The sequence below is a fragment of the Amblyomma mixtum genome, chromosome 3 (genome assembly GCF_055824585.1).
Source record: "Amblyomma mixtum isolate Tamu chromosome 3, ASM5582458v1, whole genome shotgun sequence".
NCBI lineage: Eukaryota > Metazoa > Arthropoda > Arachnida > Ixodida > Ixodidae > Amblyomma > Amblyomma mixtum.
The window spans coordinates 117,959,798-117,981,991 of NC_143014.1; the positions used below are offsets into that span (position 1 = coordinate 117,959,798).

At 46.6% G+C, this 22,194-nt stretch overlaps 1 protein-coding gene across 1 annotated transcript in view; it reads left to right on the top strand.

Moving 5' to 3' along the window:
- The window catches only part of LOC149351543 (nephrin-like), a 294,256-nt gene that overhangs the window by 193,384 nt on the left and 78,678 nt on the right, over window positions 1–22,194 (top strand). The gene's annotated exons all lie outside the window — the stretch shown is intronic.

The window sequence follows — 22,194 nt, forward strand, 5'->3', positions numbered from 1 at the left end:
CATAAAGAATACCCATTCCATTAGCGTATTTACATTCCCAGTGCTGGAACAGTCTATGCAAGAAGCTATAACGCGCACTCAGCAACGAGGGCAATGCGGGTTTCAGCTCCCTATACACACAATCTGAACGACATCGCCGCGTCGCATATCAAACCGCTCGATATCGTGTAGCATTCTCGTCTGAAGTAAACAGAACTAGGTTCCGTGATATAAATGCTTTCGAGTCCCGGTTATGGACGCGGTGTGATAGCGCGCACAGTGCAGCACTGAAATGCTGGTGCATAAGCATGGTAGGCCTTGCAAAATTCACAATGCCGCCGGCGAGTACGCCTTGATCCAAGAAGTGTTTTCGACGTACTAATCACGCCATTTTCCCGCAATCGGTTTCTCGGAGAATGAAAAAAGGAGCATTCTAATTGAGGCTTCCGTGAACTGCATTAGGGTTGCGGGCTATATCTCGCCCTCTTTTAACGTGTGGCTAAACTGCGGTCGTTCTTGTCCGCCAGCGGATCACTCGCTCCCTTCACTCCACTCCCCGCGGTGCGGGCTAGTCAGCTAGGCATTCTGCTTGTATTGCCCCCTTCGGCTCTCCTTCCTTCGTTGCTGGCGGACCTGTATTTAAATAGCTGGGCAGAGCCCACTTTCTGCCGCCACACGCATGTGCAATTTCTCCGCCACACACGAAGGACACCACCGTGCGTACGCGAAAACGAGGGCGGTCACCTTCAATTGATCAGAATTCCGTGCTAACGAAGCCTTTTTAGGAATGCCATCGGGAGATGACTGCGTTTTTTTTTCCCTCATCGCTCCCCGCGGCGGACGAAGCGAGGTGCTCGACGCGGCGGCACGCCGCTTGGCTCCGGTTCCCGCTTCATTAGGGACGTCTTTGTGTTGGCGGCCGCGCACGCACCGGCGCTCACGACGCACGGGCGGCCCTCGATGAATCGACGCGTCGGCGGCGAAGGGGCCGAATGGAAATCTTGCGGGGGTTCAACATCCCCCAGCGGGGACCGACGAGGGCGAAGGCAGTGCGGACAAAGATTGGCGGCGACGAAAGAAGAACAGGGGCGCGCGCTTTCCCCCCTTGTGACCGCTAATCAGGTGTTCGTCCCCGGGACAAGCTTAGGTAACGCAATTTGCTCCGTCAGCAGCGGAGCCGTAAATCTGCGGCGTTGCGAAAGCGTGACGTCTGCACTGTCGGGGCTCGGATTAAGCGACGCCGCTGGTGGCAGCAGCAGCAGCGGCGGGCGACATGTTGCGGCCGCACGAGCAGCCAGCCAAAGTGTGGGGGGGGGGGGGCGTTGACGTGCAGTCACCCGGACACTTAGCAAGAACCCGGTTTGAACCTCTTTTCTCCCATGCTGCAGGTGGTGCATGAGCTTCCCGATGACAGCACAGGGGAGCTGCTGGTTAGATTTGATGTATTCACCTTTTGGCTGAGACCGGTGCATCCACAACCCACGTATTCAGATTAAGGCGCTCAAAAAAGTGTCTTGTTTGTTCGAGATATACCGGATGTTTCAGCGAACATCTTCGAAAATTTTTAAAAATAGGCTTTTTGGGGTAAAAATATGGCTTTTGCGGCATAGCATTACCAGTGTAGGCGAAAACCCGAGAACCGGTGAATCGTCTTAAGTGTTAAGCTGGTAAACAAATTCTTAACAATTAACTCTTTATCTAGTAGAGTTAGGCGCCTAGTTAAAATTAGAGATTTGTAGCCGATCGTTAGTAACAGCCACATCAGCTTTTAAAATTTAGAAAGCGCGATTATCCTCGCTGCTGTGGCTGGACAAAACTTGGCTGTATCGTGCGAAAATACATGCGCTTTCGAAAACTTGCAGGCAAAGCAAACCCTCCAGTTGATGTAACTTGTCGAAAAAGCCTTGCCTTGCGGAAAAGCCAATTTTGTCGAGCCACAACGCCAAGGGGTGCGTTTTCGAAATTCCAAAAAACTGATTTGGCTATTACTAACGGCCTGCTACGAACCTCTAATTGTAACTGTGCGCCTAACTCTACAAGTAAAAAGTTTATTATTACAGATTAGTTAACCAGCCTACTATTCAAGACAAGCCGCTGCAATAGCTCAGTGGTTATGGCAGTCGGGTGCTGACCCGAAAGATGCGGTATCGATCCGGGCCGCAGCGGTTGAATTTCGATGGAGCCATATTTTTACTCCAAAAAGCCTATTTTTGAAAACTTTTGAAGGTGTTCGTTGAAGAACGGGTATGTCTGCAAGTGACGTTGGATCCTGGTACTGGGGAAGCCTAGAATTCGGAACGTTGTGCTAACTCTGCCAAATTTAGGAAGGAGATCATTTGCTGAAACGGCTGCCTCTGCCTGGCCAAAGACCTTACAAAACAACATCCTGGCAAAGTCTTCAGAAAGTGCGCCTCGAAAAATAAATGCTGGAGAGCGTTCTCACTCGCCGGGACGTGATACATGAAAGCTCGTGTTTCAGTGCGGACGTGCCTTGATGGGGTCATCACTCTATATCAATGTGAGGTTATCACAACATGCATGTTTAAGAAAACATATATGCGATAAATACGTGAAGGTGACATAAGTTGGTACAGAACAGGATATGAGTATCATGTCCGGTTGAGACAACTAAATAGGAAATGGGGACGTTCAATGCCCGTTCAAATGCAACGGGAAATTGGTTTGGTTTGGTATATGGAGTTTGAAGTCCCAAAACGACTCAGGCCGCGAGGGACTAAGTGGGAAACAGTTTTTTACATCCTAAATGAAGCAATAACAATTGAGCGGTATTCATTTTTCAAATCAGCCAGAGAGTACACTATTGAGCCTTCATTTACTGACGGCAAGAGATAAAATCTGGAAATTACCCTCAGACACAGCTCACGAGCAAGGTGGAACGGTATAGAAGAACCTAAATTCTCTGCGGCCATATTTGTAGACACAAATGGCTGAACAGTTACTGCAGAGTTGTACATCGTATACTTGTCACTTGGGCAACTCTCTTCAGTTAGTATATCAGTCAAGCGTAACTTAGTAAATTTAGAGCAGTTAATGCACATCAGTGAAGCAGTGAAGCGAAACCTTTTCAATAAAAAAATTCAAAAATTCTCAGAATGTACATACTGGCACAAGAAGCCCAGATAATCAGGTGAAAGAAAGGTAAAAAAAAAAAAACTCAACAATAAAGCAATTAACACGCTCACGAGCGCACGCACGTGCACACTTTTTTTGCTTTTTTTCTAATGGCCTGCGGATCAGGTTACATTCTTTAATAGAAATATACCATAAAATTTCGTCAGACGAAAGCAAAACAAAAAAGTCTTACAGCCAGTATTAAGATGCGTTGGCGATGTCACGCAAGGTTACATTCCTAAAGCACACTGAGACCATTCGCAAAGCGTAATGTCTTGCCTTTTCCGTAAACCAGGAAGTACGCTCTGCACGGTGGAAAAAGTCGTTCCCTGAATGCTCTTTTGAATTTAGGCAGCGTTCAAGCTTTACCAATTTCATCCTTAACTGCTCGAGCTCACGCATGCCCCATGCCTTCAGAAAAGAAGCAACTTGCAGCATCTTCGCAGGGATGCGCGCGTGCCGCGCCAAGTCGTTCCTGTGAAAGCCGCGGAGAAAGAGGAAGGAGTACGCGATAAGCACATCGTTGTGCCACACATCATTTTCCCCTCCCGCATCCCCTCTTCCTGTTCCGCTGGGTGTAGCGAATTGCGGCACGGCAATTTGGAGCGCGTAAGCTCGCGTTAATTGAGGAGACCTCTCTCTTGTTACTTTCCCGTGGGCCTCCAGTGCAACGACGCTCGCATCCATATCGAGCAGCGCCCCCGAAACCCGGGGGCGAGCGGGAAACATCCGGCCAACACCGCGTGCCCCGCTCGTAAAGCTGCGCGCGCCTCTCATTCGGCTGTCTCGATGTGCACAGGGCGCCGCTTACTCGGCTGCCTCGCGGACACGTACTGCGTGCACGGACGTAGTGCGGCCTGTCCCCACCCTTTCTCCAAGGCTATACGATGCGCGAGAAAAGAAGCCAGCGCCGTTCGCTGGCCGTATAATAATAGTGATAATTATCGTTTTCGACCAGAGCTAGAAAGTATATCGTCCAAAACGCCACGAATGGGCCGCCATTGAATTAAAGTGTGGAGCAGTCCGCGCGCGAATTATCACGCACCGAAAGCAGAGCTGCGAGGGAGAAGAAATGAAGACTAGTTCTATCTCTCTTTCTTTTTTCCCTGCCCTTTTTTTTTTCCTATTCGCAGACAAACTCTCCTAATTAAATTTTCCGCCCTCACGACGAACGTGCGCTCGTATGCGGCAGCGTACTACGGGGCCGAGCGGCCGCGCTCGACTACTATTCGCTGGCCTTGCGGCAAATGGTGATTGGCGGAGGGCGAGATTGCAAGGAACTCGGAAGAGAGCCGATGACTGCGCGCGGAAAAACCGTAGAGCCAGCGAGGGAAGGGGGAAGAGACGGCGTAGGAAGAAAGCAGCGGACGAAGCAGAGAGAGAGGAGGGTAGACATTGGAAGGTATAGGGAGGCGGAAGGAGGGGATAATTTTTCCCGTCTCTCCCTGCCTGGCCGTTGTTCCCGGCCTTTTGCTTTGTTCTGCGGCGAGCAAGATTATGCATTTGCAAGTCCACCTCGGAACATCTTAATTAGAAGCTCGCTGTGAGCGTTCCTAATCTTGTTTAAATATGCGCCGCGATGCGAGATTGCGCGTTTAGAAAGAACCTGCCGAGGGAGCCCCGCACTCGGGTGCCGAGGCGCGCCACGGTCAAGCGACGAAGAAGAGGCAAGAATGGGAGCGCTGTTGCTCCCCGATCTGCTCTTCTTCGGCGCGCATAATGGCTATGCAAAACTCCTCTCTCCTCAGCCTCGTTCGGCGAACGAGAAGGAGAAAAAGAAGAAAGTGCAAAATCTGGGAACGTCGGTTTGAGATAAACGGCGGATTTTTAAGGCTATTAAGCGAAAACGGGAATCACAGAAACGCACAACTCGGCGGCGCGTCGCTCGTGGCCTTTCTCTTCGCTCCCGGGGCAGGCCTGCCGAGCGCCATCACGTTCGCGGCTCCTCTGCGCGGCGCGTTTTATAAAGAACACAGGTAATGAAGTCAGGCGATATGCTTTTTCGCCTGCCCGCTCGCCGTCCGACTAATTCAGCGCGCAGCCCTGCGCTTGATGCCGGAGGAAAAGGCGAGGGAAATTCGGCGAAGGTCTCAGAAAGAAAGAAAGAAGAAGTGCGATAAGGCGAGCAAAATTTCCGCTCTAGAAATTTGGCCCAGCGTTTACTGCTCGTTAGGCACATTGTCGTGTTACAAAGGAAGTTGTCCCCTCTAATGTCCGTGGAAGGGAAAAGATTTGCGCCCACGCAGCCCGAAACCGGATACTATGACACCCTTTAATGTGCGCGTCAGGTTACTGACGCCTGCAGTCAGCCTTCTTTGGCCCTCATGTTCAGTCCGAGAAGTTTTGTTGCGGTCCCAGCACGTGTCTTCGTGCTTCTCAATGCGTTCGTTGAAGTAGATGCTAAGCAATCCGCTAACCTTGGTCGTGATAAATGCTATACGATTTCCATTTGTGGGAGACTGAGGGGAATTCTCAAATAATGACAGAGAAGTGCGCTCAGTGCACTGTCGTCAGCTTTATGAAAGTGAACACCCCAGCGCGTGGTCTAAAGCCTGGGACCCTACTTGAGGGTACACGTTGCGACCTATTTCAGAAACTAAGTGGAAAGGGAGGTGCAATCCTCCATTGCCAGAAGCAGGCCACACAGCAGAACCCGTTCAACTACGTTGCGTAACACGGCCGCCGCGTATCGTCACAAGTGGAGTTCGAAATTATCTGCCACACGCTGCCGGCCTCGTGCGCTCCCGTTCATAGAGCTGTGGCAGTGCATGCACGGGGGGCTTTGACGCGCCGTTAGAGATTTTTTTTTTCAATATAAACGAATATTGAATGCCGCGGTGCCTATAAAACAATAAGGAACCTACAATTCGCCCTTGGTGTCGTATTGCTCAAGTTATCTGTGCGCTATGTACATGAGCAGATAAAAATGACCCTACACTTTGCGGCATTTACATATTTTTGAAAACTTTCTTTAGTGAACCAGTCGTCTCAACTTGCATTCCCAGGAAGGAGGTGTGAGCTTCTTCTGAAAAATATTCTGATCAATAATGAGGGTACAGCCTATTATGGCTGTTTTTCTCCGTTACAAGTTGCAGGTAACCTTGCAACTCGGGAGAATCATTTTTTTTTGTCTAGTATGTTTTCTATGTTTGCGTGTATGTGTGCAGTTTGGGGGGGGGGGGGGGATACAATGCGCGGAGTTTGGCCAAAAGTGGCATTCACAAACTGATCAAACGCTTAGAATTGGCGACAGGCGATCAATGAATGGCCTGACTTGCTGAAAGCACGACAGCAGTTCCTGCTTTTTTATGCTGATTATTTTTAACCAGGCAACCATGTGCTAACTGAAGCCCAGGTGCACTGCACGCGGTTTTTGATATAGTGCAATGCACGCAGTGATCCGTGTCTTCTCTCGGATCATCATCATCATTTATTAACCCCTGAGGGTCCCTCAAAGGACATTACATAAAGGGCAGGGGAATACAGTGGCGTTCAGCAATCATACTTTCGTATGTCTTCGTAATTACAGAACAGTCCGAAACAGCAGAGATTCCAAAGCTCAAAAAACGTATACTGACGGCATTTCTGATGCTGGTGTGCTGTATGGAGAATGGATATTAATTTAAAGGGCTTTGTTCATGTGTCCTTTTCGGTTATGACAGCCACCTGATTTTAAGGACGGCATATCTCTGAATATGGTTCATGAACATACGAATCTGAACAGAATTACAGCATCCAAGTCAATATGGAACCAACTCGTGGATTATACAGTGTTGAAAGCTGAAAAATGCATTTTTTGTGTGTGTTGGCTATTCCCTGCTCTGTAACAATAACAAATTTCATATCATACGTTGGCTCCGGATCGGAATACGCGTGTATCTTGTAGGAGCGAGAACCCGTACTATTGAGATCTAAACCGAAAGACGAGCGAAACCAGGCTTCTTGTTTTCTTATAAATAATTACAAGAGGCGCCTCACTGTAATCCTTTCTACCGAGTTGCTAAGAAGTGTATTCCACGTCAGACTTCTTAAAATAGGCAGGACTACCTACAACTACCTAATTAAGCCTGGAAACGAAAAGACAATTATAACATTAGGTCATTTTGTTGCAAAACTAGTGTATATAAGAATTCGATTTTGTCAAACACAACGGAAGGCTGGATTAATCTACCGAGCTTCATACTAACTACTGTGACAAATGTTTTTTTCTACGCGACAGCTTCAAGCTGCCGTTCAGCGGAGAGACTGCCGTAGTTGGCTTTGGTGCTGGAATGTGAAAAAAAAAAACCCGATAAGTAAAAAAGGTCGTGACGTATCACGTTGAGCTGTGGAATAAAAATGATTAAAACTTGCTAAATCGAGATGATTAGGTCATAGCATGACTTAAATTTCATCATGACAAGTAAGGATGTTAAGTAACCCATTAACTTTTGGTTGCACGTGAGAAACGATACTCTTAGGCCATAGAGGTGCGTTTTTTTACGACTTGGTTAAAGAGAAAACTTGTGTGTCTTGTGGTGTATCAATCACATCTACGAGTATGCCAACTTTTGCTTCATGGCACACTTCTCGGATTAAAAAAAAAAGTGTGTTTTTTACGATTGGTTAAAGAGAGAACTTGTGTGTCTTGTGGTTATGTATCAGTATGCCTACTGATGTATGCTAATAAGTGTCCGTAATTAGAAAGAGCCACTAACTTAATAAAGCAAGACAGTAGCAAGTAACCATTCACCCTGTAGCGTCATACCCTTAATTAAGGCGGAGCATATGTGTACCCCTATTTTTTTTTCTGCTCAACCCTTTGTGCTGTTTTTTTTTTCTGGTCATTTTTGGTTCTCAATTTTATGAGTTGATGTTGCCCATTACATGTGCGAACTGAAAATCCAGATTTTCATGCCACTTTGTAATTGGTTTGTAATTAACATAGCATGGTATAATTTTACTCGCTGTAACATGGTCAGCCGCCGCAGTGGTTTAGTGGTTAAGACGCGAGTTCGATCCCATCCGTGGCGGTAGCATTTCGACGGAGGCGAAATGCTGTATTCTTGCGGACTATGCGATGTGAGTGCACGTTAAAGAACCTCAGGTGGTCGATATTTCCGGAACCCTCCACTACGGCGTCTCTCATAGCCTGAGTCGCTTTGGGACCTTAAGCCCCATTAACCAATCCAAACATGCTCTCTTTGCTGCGTGTATTAGTTCTCTATCAGCAACTCTGTTCTTTTTTTGTTTATTCTTCATATGCGTCGAATAGCACCGCAAAGATGAGAATTAAAAAAATAACTAAAATATCCCCATGGGCGACAAAAGTTCCCGTTTAGTTGCTCGCACGAGTGTTCGGCATAATTTTCTTAAGAGTGTTTCACACTTGCAATAGCATTCAGTGTCACCGCCGAGGTTAAGGAGAGTGTTCGCGAACGGTACGCAGCGATTAAAACCGTGCTGCCCAATAATGCACCAGGTTGCGACACTTTTCAATGCTCGTGTGTAGAAAGGTACAAGCAGATTTAACAGACACCCCATACATCAGCGCGCGCTTGTTACAAAACCAAACCTTTCGTGCAGCCCACAAAGCATCTCACGTAGCGCAGTTATTCGATCCACAGCATTGATTTCACGGTTCGAGAAGAACACCAATGGTGAGTAAACACTTCGGCGGCTTCAGTAATATCAGTCAGCGCACTTCGAAATCTGCTCCCGGCCATGTCTGCCATTTCGGGAAGAAAAGGAAAAAGACAAACACTGCGCTGCACTTCCTCCTCAATGCTCCGTTCTCGAGCGCTGTTCCTTTCCTGCTTCCGAGCAGTTAACCCATTAAACAAAAAGTGTATATTTCTGCATACTGAACGTTATTTAGTAGAAGAGCCAACAGTTACTTCTTTATTGCAGGATGAAACTAAAACAGCACTTCACAGTGGTAATGCCGGTACCGCGCCACCGTTTTTAATTTACTATCGAAGGTATATGAAGGAGAAAGGATAAACAGAGAAAAAAAAAAAAAACGAGAGATGCATGAGTAAAGCAAACCCTATAAGCACATTTAGCCATGCCTTCCTTGGCTTATGCGCACATCACGCAAAACTGGAACTACGGCACACCAACAGCCAGCACGCCCCATAGTTCGGGAGATTTTAAGTCCTTGTCAACTCTGCAGCTTTTACGTAATACCGGCGAACAACGCCAGAGCAAATCACTTAAACTTGCGTGCGAAATTAAGATTTAAATCATATTTCTCAAGAATATTTCTCAAGAATATTTTGTTGACTACCACATTCATAATACTGCTGCAGTATTCAATTAGTCCAGTTTCAAAGCACCACTTACCAGGAAGGATGCAAGCATTTCGCTCAGAGTCTATTGCTTTTTCTTTTCAGGATCTATGAGCTATGTCGGTAATAATGCCACGTATAATATTAACAGCTGTTATCTATTCACTCTCCTTTCACACTGAGCGGTACTACGCGGCTCCAAAGCATATTTGCCGTTACTCCGACAACCCTTCAAAAACGTCGCTCCATCGAGTAAGCGTTTTGTTTTTGTATTTGAAAAGAAAGGTAGCGCATCGCCGCTTCTTCGTAGCCCTTTCAGCAGAGACAGGTAATGCGCTATAAAGGGCGAGAGCGTCGGCTTGTCGCACCTCCACTCTTCCTCGGCGCGGCGGCAGCTCATTAAGTAAGCCCCGTCAAGAGGATGCGCCAGACGAAAGCGCAAGGGAAGAGGGGAAGGAGCCGCCGTGCAGCCGCGATGCTGAGGCGTACGAAAAGGGGGCATCGCGCGAATGGCGGCATCGCGCGCCGCGCAACCTGACGAAAGGACGCAAGCAAATCAATCCGAGTCAAAGGAAACGCCTTTCAATGCTCTCGCGTGCCGGGCAACCATCTTCGCGGCGAAGACGGCACGTTGGCGACCCGCCCATTGGCGCAGCCAGACACGCTCCTCTCGCGGCGCCCAGCACAAGGTGGGGGAGGACCCTGAGCAGGCGCCATTGGCCCCTTCTCGGGTTGTTCCACGCGAACCTGAGTGTCACGGCGCCCAAAGAAAATAGGGAGAAAAAAAATAGAAGCGATAGCAGGGCCGCGGGAGGGGGAAGGGGGCATAGCACTGTCTATAGTGCTGTTCCACTCGCTGCACAATTTGTCACGTCCCAGGCTTCTCTTGTGTTTCGGCGCTTGCTCGCCGGCGCAGTACTTGTATATTATTTTTTTTTCTCCTCCCGCGTAGGCGTGTATTTGGACGCCTGGAACAGCTTCGGAGGAGCGTGCGTGTGCACATCGTGCTTCTTGATCTTATAGGCGATGGTCCATTTACGGCTTCCCCTTCCCACGCTGGTCAATGTATTTCTGGCCCCGCGCCATTTAGACGCGAGGATGTATTCTCGACTGGCCTATATACAGCGAGGGAGCGCCGTGAATTACAAGCGTCACATCAGACTCAGCGCCGGGATGAGATATGATTTCGTAGTAAGGAATGGCAGCGAGATGAAACGAAGAAAAACTTGCAGTGGGATGACGTTTCCACTGTCCTCTGGCGCGTAGATTTTCTCTTAGTTCCTGGTAGGCCGTCAACACACAGAGACACCGTGCGTTACCTGCCGGTCGGCTTATGACAGGCAGTTTCGTGGCGCGGTTTTACGCACCAGGCAAAGCGTGGGGGCTTATAAAGTGGGAACTCTTTCTCCGAAGGCGCGCGTAATCGAAAACGACAGCGCTCTATAAAAAGCACGTTATTCTATTGACAAGAATAGTTACACATCCGCCCGAACAGAAAGGCGGTAGAGTGTCATGAAGCGGTGTATAATCAGAAGTCTGCTGCCTCTTGTAGCCAAGTAGCGTTTACTTTCTTCACAAAGTGATCTAGCACCACGGAGAAAGTACAAACAGTGATACAGTATAGCTCAGAGGTGGCCCGAGGCCTGCCGGTGGAACCGTCACACGTCTGATGCTGCCTTATTACGCGACATATATCAAAACAGAAAGGCGTAAAATAAAATCATCTTTAAAAAAGGTGAAATTTTCGCTGTGCGTTGCTTATGTCGTTATAAACCCGTCGACGGGGCAAAGATTTACTAGGGAAGACAAGGGCGAGAAGACGGAGAGGGAGGCGTCTTTTCGTTCTGTTTTCAGCAGAGACCATAATTCAAACTGCCCGTTCATTACTTTCTGCTTTACAAAAATATAAAAAAGGCAGTTCAGCTCCCGAGGACATCCGTGTTTAAGGAGTTCCAGAAAGACGATTCTCACAGGCGCTAATAAGTTATACGACGCACGTGGGCTCCATTACCTCCGTATGTGGTAATAAAAAAGAATCACGAATGCCGAAATAAGGGTAATTATTTTAGTTTTGTATCGAAAGGCATAGCGCTTGCATTTTAATTTTTGATTTGCACTTTTCGCAGTGCAAAGAAGTTGCATACACGGGGCGACACCGCCGGAAACTTAAGAGCCCTAAATTTCGGCTTGCGTACGATGGTGCGAAGCCATTAGAGTGTTAACTTGTCAGAATTTGTTTCTATGCTCAATGCAAGGATTAAATGAATCATAGTAAGAAGATGAAACAGGATACTATATCAGCGATGCGATCCTATCAGGTCCCCTCGCTGGAACCCGCCTGTTAATCTCTCCGCCTACTCATAGTTTGCTCCACCTTTTTCGTTTATTTTTCTTTTTCGGAGTCGCTGAATTTCCAAAAAATGAACAAGCCGCAGCTCATCATTTCAACTCCTTGGTCAAGAGAATGATTATCAGGCTGTGTTGAAGTCACTAGGGTCCTAAGATGCAGGAAAAAAAAAAGCTGCCGATTAGAGCGCCAGGTCATGAAATAGACGTTTTACCTGAAGGCACGCATGTTTTAGGCAACAGCGAAGCTCGCGAAGGCCGCTCGCCTTAATGTTGCCACCGCCTGTAGCCGTCCTCCTTATTCGTGTTTGTCTCGTCCTGTTAGCTTTTAACCAAATTTATTTCCAACCAACTAGCCCAACAAGCAAGTCCTCTGATACCAGCAGCGCCACGTTAATGTTGTCAGTTCGCATTTCGCTAGCGCAAATCTAGGTGAGAATAAAAAAAAATTAAAAAAATTGCATCAGCAGTTATCAGAACATTGCATCGCGATCAGACCAGAAATGCGCCTGTGTACGCATTGCGCGCTTATGGTTATTTTCGGGGCGTGCAGAAAAGCCTCACTGAGGAAACGATGACAGCTCTGGCGCACACGCATACGCACTGTACCAGGCAGCAAGAAAAAAAAAAAAGAACAACAACATCAGAGCACTAGCAGATCCGAAGTGCAAGAACATACATCTGATTATTCCCGTGTGTTGGCGCTCCAAGCATGGAAGTAATATAAACACGCTGCCGCTGCTTTAATTAATTACGTACCTCCCGGATGGACGTTTCCGTACGGGCACGAACGCGGAAGCACTCGCAAACTAAAGACTGCAGCCACAATTACCCTTCCTTTCTTTTTTTTTTTCTGTGGAGGAGAGCTAACGGGACAAACACCGGAACTGTACGCAACAGCGCTTGACACGCTGGGCCTGCAAGAGCATTGCGTGACCTTCGCCCTCCGAGCTCAATCGCAGTGAGAGTTGGGGAGACAGCCGAGAAATGCGGACGCTAACGTCATTATTTTTCTTGCGCTTATTCGCAAATGGGCTTGTCTATCTTACTCACTCTGCGGTTTCTTCGTTTTTTTTTCGTGGAGGTGGGGGGGGGGGGGTGGGATATGACGGCGTTTTTCCATTTCTGCCCCCTAGCTTACTAGAAGTATGCCTGTAGTTGAGCTGTAGTTCGAGTCTCATATCTTGCGGAAAAAAAAGAATGCGCACAAGTTTTCATCGACGATGGTTCAGTAAGCACGAATGCATCCACGAAGTGGTTGAAAGCGCTTTTACGAATATGCTGCTCTCTGTTTTACTGCAAAAGAAAACTCTGTCGGCGTGCCTTTCATCGTTATCGATGCACGACATTTCGATAGTGATATCGCAGGGCGAGCGAGCGCAATGAGTAATGGCCGATTCCTTTCCAAAAGCAAGCCACTCGAGACTGCACGCGTGAGATATGGCCCCAGCATGCGTTGCTGATTTTCTTCGGCACTTTCTTAGCTTGCGCAAGTAAACAACTTATTCAGAGCGCAGAGGCGATCTGGACTTTCGGTTCACCTGGAATGTGCGCGTTTTAGATTTCGTCTCGAATCAGTGTCTGATTGGAACACGACGGCTATTAAAAACGACAGGCGCGTTGTCACGTTACCCTTCTTACTGTTTTTCTCGACCTGTCTCCTTGCTTACTCCTTCATAAATTCCAAACATCTAGCCAAACAGCAAGCTCGGTTAAAGAATAATCGACACCAGAGGCAAAACGAACTACTAAACTCCAGGTTAATATTTTCTTTTCTTTTTGGAAGGCATGCTTTTTCAACGCCCCGAGTCGTAAATCTGCGAATGGACCTAGTTGGTCTCGCCTGATTCATTTCAGTAGTTGGCTGCTGTACGTACGGAGGGCCAACGACTTGGCAACGCAAAATGGCACGAAAAGGCAGAGCATCTCTACATACGCTGCGAACTGTCAACCTATTGATACTCCGCGCTCTGCTTGTTCGTGTCCTTCCGTGCTCAGAGCAGCACACTGCTGAAGTTAGGCTCCGAATAGATTAGTATATTCGCGCTACTCTATCCGCGGTGTCTCAGAATTTACGGCGTTCCCTGTTGACGTTACGTTCGTGGGTGTGATGCCCACCAATGACGGCCGCATTTCGATGGACTCCAAATGCAAGAACTTCTCCATTCGAGTGGGCGCTGAAGCCTCCCGGGTGCTCTAAATCTTTCATAGCTCACGCTCAGGTCTAGCTTTAGCATTTCAGGGCTTTTAAGTTTCGACTCATTTCAGTTATTGACAAATTGCAACGTTTATGATAATGCGGACTTACCTAATGCGGATAATGCGGACTTGATAATGCCCTTACTTACCTCCGGGGAGGGGCACCGCTATGTTTTAAAGTGGTTTGTGTAGGTGAGCGCGAATTAGGCAGTCAGGAAAGACAGCTTTACCACTGCCAGAGTTATTAGTTTACATGAGCTAATGGTTCACAGATAAAACTGATGCAGGGTACGTGGCAGTGTTTATTTTAGTTATGGCAGTTAAGGAATAATTACTCAATTCAATCCAATTTGTTTATTTTAAGAGCGGTTGCAAACAACTCTGAAGGTCCCCGGCGTTAAAAGTTGCACTCAGCAACTTGACGAGGCCCAGCGGTCATAGTACAAAAGAGCAGTGAACTCAGGTGTTTATTGACGGAACATTTGCTTAAATACAGCAGCTGCTCTTATCAATCCTTCAATTTTGCTCTCAAAAAAAGAAATCAGTTATCTTGCGCAGAATTAGAGCTAGAAACATGCATTCACTCGTGCGATGATGGGATCTGTGCTTATCTGATATATATGTATGCGATGTCTCTTCTTTCCCTCTTCTTGTTTGATAAGAGCAGCTGCTGTATTTAAGCAAATGTTCCGTCAATAAACACCTGAGTTGTTAGTAAGCGCTTGTCCTGTCTACAGCAGTGAACGCATGTTATTAAACGATAAAAACTGCACACTCATCAAAGTTGAAAGAACATATACAAATATATTAGTATCAAAAACACACATCATGAAAATAGAAGCTATTATAACACGGAAGCACTTAATACAGGACAATTGAATTCATTTAACAAATCATAACCAAAAATTATAAACCAATAAGACCTTCCAGCATATCAGGGTGACGCGTAACGTTTAAGCTGATATTACAATTTTTTTTTAATTCTTTATGTTATGAAAAAGACTCTTTCGGGTATTTTTTAAGTAGTGATGGTCGGTCATGTTTTAATGATTGAAACTTGTATTTGATGAAGAAATAGGGGACTAAAAAATATAGAGGGTTTCTAATGTATGCCTTTGTTGTTCGCTGCTGTAATGATGCCACAAGTTTGAGAAAATTAGCAGATTCTGGGGAGGAGAACTGGAGCCGGTTTAACAACTGACGTTCGTAACTGCGCATCACTCTAATGATGCGGTATTTCGGGGATAGGTACTTTGTGGTTGTTTGTATGTCAACGTTCGCCAAATAACCCAAAATTTTTTCTGAAGCACACTGATTTTATCAATATTTCGCTTTGTTGTGGAGCTCCAAATGAGGCCACAGTAAGTAATGTGACATGCGAATAGTGCCTGGTATAACTGAAGTTTGATTCGTTCAGGTAAGATAATTCTGCAGCAGGAGAAAGCGCCTGCTAGCGCAGAGAGCTTTTCGCACACGAAGTTGATGTGGTGATTCCACCTTAAGTGAAAGTTTAGAGTAACATCAAGAACCTTATGTTCATCTCCTATTGCGATATAGTCATTCAAATAACTGATTGAATTTTGCGGTGTAACTATTTTAGGTCTAAAAAGTAAAGCTTTTGACTTTGAGAGATTAATTATAATACAGTTAGACTGGGACCACCGCGCCAGTTTTCGAGCGTTCTGTTACACTGAATGACCAGGTCATTTGGATCTTCACCGACAAAAAGGAGGCTACTATCATTGGCCTATATAAACCATTTAGCTGATTGAATTATAATAACTATATCATTAATATATAGATTCAATATTAGCCGGCCTAAAACACTACCTTGCGGTACTCCGGTTTGTAGGGGCAGCAGAGGTGACTCATCATTATGTATACGGACGCAGTGGACTCTGTCTTTCAGGTATGGCAGAATTAAAATGAGGAGCACACCCCGTATTCCTTACTGTGATAACTTACCTAACAAAACATTATGGCCCGCCCCGTATTCCTTACTGTGATAACTTAACTAACAAAACATTATGGTTGAGGGAGTCAAAGCCTTCACTCAAGTCAATGAACAGACCAAGAGTTAAAAGACCAGAATCTATATTTTGAACTATCTGTTCTTTAAGTAAAAGTAATGCCATTTATGTCGACCGTCCTTCCCTAAACCCATATTGGCAATCAGTTATCCCGTTATTTTTCTGAATATGAAATCTATGAAAGATAGATTAGTATCCACCTAATCGAAGCTATAGGGCTGCAAATGAAATCCCAGAAACATCGTAGTGAAAGAAAAAATTGTCCTGGTCTGCGGTTCGAACACGAGACCATCTCCTGCTCCTTTACAGGCGTATGGAAGGTATTGGGTGGATACTAACAGGTAATTAATTCCTTATTACAAAGCTACTACACCATGGAGGATTCCCTCAAACATTAGCCCAAGTTATGGTAGTTTATAAATTAGCCAAAATTACGAATCACGTTTTCAACTTCTCTAAATACCCGAAACGTTTCATTTTGCATCAGCGAAGCGGAAAAAAAAATCAGAGGAGGCTTAGTTTTCAATGCGGTATCTTTTTGCCGAGAGCGTTTTCGGTGCTCTGAATTCGCCCTCAAAGAACTCGACCTGCTCTCGGGAAGCGCGCGAGCCCTGGGCCTCCTATGTCTTTCAGAGCTCCCGCAATGACCGTCGGCATGACGTGCCAATGTTTTAATGAGTAGCAAGATTTCTCGTTTATTTTGATACATCGCAAATTTCTCTTTAAATATTTTAGCCTCTTTCCATTGGTTTAAGAGTTAAGGAAATAATTTTAAGTGAATACTCAAATTAGCATGTATTTAAATATATCTTGCTTGCAGATGCCCCCTCCCCCTCACCCCCCTCCCCAAAAGCGCTATTCGAGCTTCGGTCGGCAACTTGCACTAGTATTCTTTTCAGCCACACCCTCACGTAGCTGGAGACCGGATCACAAAAGTTAGTCTATCCCATTCTCATCCAGTCAAAGAAGTCATTGCCAAGACCCGATGCTCAGGTGCTGAGAAAGGCAAATTGGACATATTTTTTTGGCAAATTCATAGACGGGCTGTTCACACATTTACTGCATTCTCATCCTGCACATCTCTGAGGGTCAGGAGAACAAAGATGAGAGGTGCCTTGTCTTTTTCCTTTAGCATATCGAATCAGCCGCATTCTTGCCATGACTGCTGATATTTTTGTCTTTGTCGCGGTGTCTCCTGCCCGCAGTCAGATTTTCCCCGTAGAGCTCAAAATATAATCTAAAAAAAATAGCACGTGGGAATACGATAAGAACTAAGAACTACGTGGTTCGTTTCTGTATGCGTGGAAGTGGCTTATTGTGCTTTTATAATGGGGGGGGGGGGATGAAGATGACGTCTGTAAGACAAGCAGATAGACGAGGGAATGATTTCGGAAACACCAGAAAGGTTTCAAAATCTTGCGGTCAGAGAATAAATGCACGACCAATCTGAGCTGGGCGACGACATTGAGATTAGGTAAGATTTCGATACTCTGATATTTACCGCATTGTTTTCTTATTCTCTTTGGGGAATGATTGTGTATGTAGTCCGCGAGAGACTTGACATATACAAACACACAAAGTCGTGCAGACAAGCTCCTGCGTGCGTCTTGCAAAGCCTGCTGTAACAGAGACTTTAATATGTATTTGTAGTATTATTTTCAATATACACTGATTGCCAATTTACCTGCTGTATAGAATTACTTTGATCCTTTCTTTTTTCATAAGTTTAGCTAAAAATTACCTCCTATCCTTAATCCGTCTCTAAATATTATTTTGATATTAGCGCTTTCTCCTCTTGAAGACGAAATATATTTTTCAGAGTCAACGATGTGTGTGAGCATTCAATGCCCATGGACAACTGACTCCATGCACGCTCTTTCCGGGGACACATACGCCACCGCATTTAATTGAAACAGGTATCGGTTGAGGACGTCTACAAGGTAACAAGTTACTTCGAATTAGTATTCGAAGAATTACTGCGAATACAGGCTCCTTGCCTGTGCACACAATGTCATTCAAGATATGGAAGCAGCCGTATATACAAAGTTGATTATGGTGCACAACAAGCGGAGCCGATCACATGAGAACAAAAAAAAAGAAACATTCGCGAAATCGAAAGGTTCATCGCAAGTGCAGCCTCTTCATTGCTATGTGGCGATAAACGGTAATGACCCCGCCGATCGATTAATATAGAGGTTTAATCGAGCCGCCGTGGCGCGGCTGCTGGATGCTGTTTTAGACTAGGGCTCATGACGACAAAAAAGCGGCAAAAAATTTTTAAGTCGAGAAAATGGAAAGCAGCGCAACATATTTATGCATCTATGCGACAAATGTCCGACACTGAGTGCAGAAAGCGCGAGGTTGGGCCTCGTGAGAAAAGGAATAATTCAGCAGTTGCGCCGGTCGTTGCGAAGACAAATGGCAAAGAATAAAAAAAGAGGCCGCCACCACCAAAGCCGCGGTGTAAACAAGCGAAGCGTAATGCGCAAAAATAATGGGTTAGTCGTCGGGGCTCTCCCCGGCGAGTTCACTTCTCCCCCGAACAAGCCGTGCTGTTCCTCGCGGGCGGGCCTCGCGCACGCCACCATTGTTTGAGCGCACGGAAGGCGTCACGTCTTTGCTTAAGGCTGGCTGCTGCATGCACTTTCTTCCCGCACAGAGCGGAGCACGCCAGGCGTATCACGCCAGCCCTTGGAAGCCAGCCCACACGCGAGGACTCGGGCTGCTCTCCTCCTTTCTTTCACTCCTTCGCCTTCAAGCGTGCCTTTGTCAGATAACCAGAAACATGAGAAATAAGAAACAAACACCCCCACGAGCGGGCTGAACAATCTGGGACGTGCAATTCGGGCAGTTGTTTCGATTATTGTACTTGACATTAAAAAACATGATCGTCGTCAGCATACTTGACACATTGTGTACATGCATTAATATAGTGCGGATGCGCTGTGAAATTTCCCAAACCATTTCGGTTTTATCTTTCAAAACCTGTGCGCTGTCGGCTGCGGCTTGGACCTCTGAGTTGAACCGAGTATGCTGTAGGCGCTGTTAACAATAACAAAAATGTGCGCGTGCGAGTTCCTCCTGAGTTCATGAGAAGCCGGTATCAAAAGTAAGTTAAAGAAAAAAGACGAAACAGCACAAGAGTGGGCAGAAGAAATGAGTTGCTAGATTTCTAGCATTTCGAGCAGAAAATCAAGGGACGCGAATGCAACTTCAAACAAGGCAGCTTGTAAGTGTCTCAGTACGTATAATGTCTTGCCTCATTTTGGAAGCTGGCACTGAGTGTTCTCTGCTATAAATAGGCAAGAAATTTCACCTGTGAGCCCGCATTCCTCCCCCCCCCCCCCCCCCCCCCTCGAACTTTCTTTCTTTTTTCGTATTCAATGAGTGCTGCGCGACAGCGACAAGCCAGTGATGGAAATATCGTTAACAATGCGTCCTCAGATAGCCTCTAGCGATCCATCATAGATGTGGGGTTCACTAACTAACCAAGGCAGTTGCAGAGCGTTGGTTCATATTTATGCCACGCTGCCAGTGCGTCTAAAATTGGGCGCGTATCTGGAAAACAAGACGGCATGCGCGCCGCGCTAGACGACAGCCTACGTACTTTTTACTCCTTGCTGTTTGCAATGCTGCGGAGAAGCTAGAGCGAGAACTAAGCGCAACAAGTCCTCTATATCCTCACCGAAAAGAAGGTACGCGAATTTTCTTGGCAGGCACTCTTTTTTTTTTCTTTTACACCCGTGTGTTTGTTAATATCGTCGTAAGTCATACGGGGCCGTTTGGCGCAAACTTTGGGAGGACCTCCGTTCTGAGCAACGCTGCATGGATCGATTGAGACTTGCAGCGTGAAGTCGACCCGAACTTTACAGAAAGTCCGCGGCTTGAACGAGAACAAAGTACAAATGTTCCCCAGCGACTAGAGATTAGCGAGGTAGTGAAAGAACAGCCCTGCATAAAAAGAAAACTATATATGAGAGAGTGGGAAGAATCGAAAAAAGCTTGACAAGAATGAATCACGCAGATAAAAAAGGAAAGAGCGCATTTGTACAAAGAAAGGGGGGGGGGGGGGGTTGTAGAGGGCCGCAGGGCAAGCAAGAAATGAAAGCTGCTCTGCAGAACAGAAACTGTAAACAGTACGAAATGAACAGTGTTAAGGCACACACATGCACACACGCAGAAAAAAAAAGCGGGGGGAGGGGGAGAAAGGAAATCAAGTTGGTCAAACCAGACGTGGAGCCAAATAAATCAAAATGCCGAAAACTAGGAATAAAAACGGGAGCAAGAGAAAAGGGTAGTCGCCGCGCAGCCCTGCTGCCCGAAAACGAGAAAAGGAAGCAGTGGCCTGTCGTCGGGATTTCGCAGGGATTGGAGCAGTGATTTTGGCCCGTTTTTCTCCGTCACGTTGTCTTTGCTTCATCTTTCTCAATTGATTCTTTTTCTTTTTTTTCGTCTCCCTCCTTCGCCTGGCGGAAACTTTGCACCACCGGCGGGAGCCTGTCCAGGCGGCAGCAGGGAAGGGCGGAAAATCGGCAACAACAAGCGGGCGCTGCGGTCGAATTTGTGCGAAACCGTTTCGAGCCTCCAGCTTCGGATAGGAGGAGTTAGGTTTTTATTTAATTTGTTTTTTTTTCACTCCTTCCCCTTCAATGCGCGCGGTTCTCCTCTTTTCCTTCCCTATCCTACCCCACCTCCCTTTTGTTCTCGGCAGCCCGGAGTTGAGCGTTGTTGTCACTTGAGTTTTTCATCTTCGCCAAGGCAGCACCAGTCATTCCTTTTCTCTTCTTCTCCTGTATAGCAATGAGCCCGATGGGGGAACGAGTCAGCTCTTTTAGTACGATGATCAGGCTTCAAGCACCGCCTTATAATAGCAACGACAGCATAAAATCGTGGTTACTTTCCGCGGCCACCGGGCTCTACTGGAAACTTGCTCGTAATAGAAGCGCGCCTTCGTAATTCAAACTCGCGTGTGCGGAACCTTGGTGCCCAGGAACGTTCTCTGCGTATGCGCTTTCCTTTTTGCTGTTCTGCTCTCGGCAGAGTTTGTCTTGTTCGACTGTGGAGTGTCTGTTCGTGACACTAATATGCGCATTCGACCTCTTCTTTCGAGGTCTCAGTACAGCAGACGTGTGTGCATCGAAGGACGCGAACGCACACAAGAAAAGAAGTCGAGCGGTGGAGGAACACTTCTAGTTAAAATCACTTTTATTCTGCTGTCCGACGAAGGCTACTGTGTGGGGGATATATTTCGCTAAGTTGTTTGAGTCCTGGCGATTGTGTAAAATTAATCCCCTAAGATCTATTTCTTTGCATGAGTGAGTTTTTACCCGTCGACTGGGAAATGTAGACAAGCAAGAACTAAGTGACAAAATGCAGAGTAGCTCGATCAATAATCGAGACCTGCTAGCTCAGATATCTCGTAGCTTGCAGTTAGGAAATAATTGAATTTCCCTAATCGGATGCGGGATCGAATGCACGGTTGGCCACTTCGATGAGTGTATACGGTAATGACTTTTGCTGCTTGTGTTCGAGCGTGCCGCTGCTATTGGTTTCAAGAACTTTAGCGTAAACAACTCTTCCTTCGGGTCCGGCGGACCTGGCCGGAGCGGAATTCGAAAACAGTCGTCGGCACCGAGTTTTCAGTGCGAGGTTAGCTACCTAACCCAAAGTTTCCCGGTTTGGTTTGTAGTTATCTTGGGAATTAAAACACCCCGTAAAACAAGGTCTTGCCCACGTTCCTTGCAGAAGTAGGCGACCGGTTTGCGCGTACTGTGTGGCTTTGCTCAGCCATGAGGCCCCGCGGCAGCGGGTTGGTGGAGCGCAGTTATGTGGTCCTCTGCTCATAGCAGCCGTTACTAGCTGTTACTGCACCGTCGGCGACGGTAGTGGGGTTATTTGAAAGTACACTGATTTCTTGATCCATCTATTCTCTTCGACTTTTTCTTAGGTATGAATAATTGGGGCTATTTCTAACTTGCCGACCCTGTTTTTTGCCTCTAGACTTTGGGTTCCAGTTTTCCTGTGCGTTTTTTTTTTTGTCACTGAATCTGAGGCAAATAAAAGCGCTGCCTAGTCGTTCCCAGGAAACTTTTTTTTTTAAATCGCGCCGAATACACATCTAATCCACCCCTCCCCTGTGGTCTCTCAATGTCTTTGACAGCTGGAATGCTCAATTCGAGGTCCAAGGATAGAATTCCGGCCTCGGAAGCCGAATTTGGTGGCGGCAGGACGCAAAAGCC